The following is a 553-nucleotide window of genomic DNA, read 5'->3' on the forward strand; positions in this document are numbered from 1 at the left end:
GGTATTGTGGGCCCCTCTCTTCCGCCTGGACCTCCACGCCCCAATTTTATAACCAGGGAGGCAACTGAATGACCCACTGAGTGGGCGCTGCCCTCGGAACACTAGAGCCCAATTCCGGAGCGCTAACGCTCATCTCAAGCAGGCGGTTCAAGACCCTGCGGGCCGAGCTGACCACGAGCTGCTGGCCACGCAAGACTTGAACCCTACAATGCGGCGTGGGCTGTGGGGCTCAGCATTCTTTGCTCACCTCCATTTTACCTCTCGGTATATCTTCTAAAAATCATTTCCTTTTCTTCCACCCTTATCCTATTGGGGGCTCCTAGGTAGCAATACCATAAATTTAATAAAAGCTAACACATATAGCGCTTATGTTCCAGACACTCTTCCAAGTGCTTTGTCTATATTATTTTTTCATTTTATTTTTTAAGTTACTTCGTGCTTTCCTCTTTTTAAAGATTTTATTTACTTAGGGGAAAGGAGGGAGGGAAACATCAATGTGCGGTTGCCTCTCGCGCGCCCCCTATCGGGGACCTGGCCCGCAACCCAGGCCTGT

The sequence above is a fragment of the Desmodus rotundus genome, chromosome 8 (assembly GCF_022682495.2).
Source record: "Desmodus rotundus isolate HL8 chromosome 8, HLdesRot8A.1, whole genome shotgun sequence".
NCBI lineage: Eukaryota > Metazoa > Chordata > Mammalia > Chiroptera > Phyllostomidae > Desmodus > Desmodus rotundus.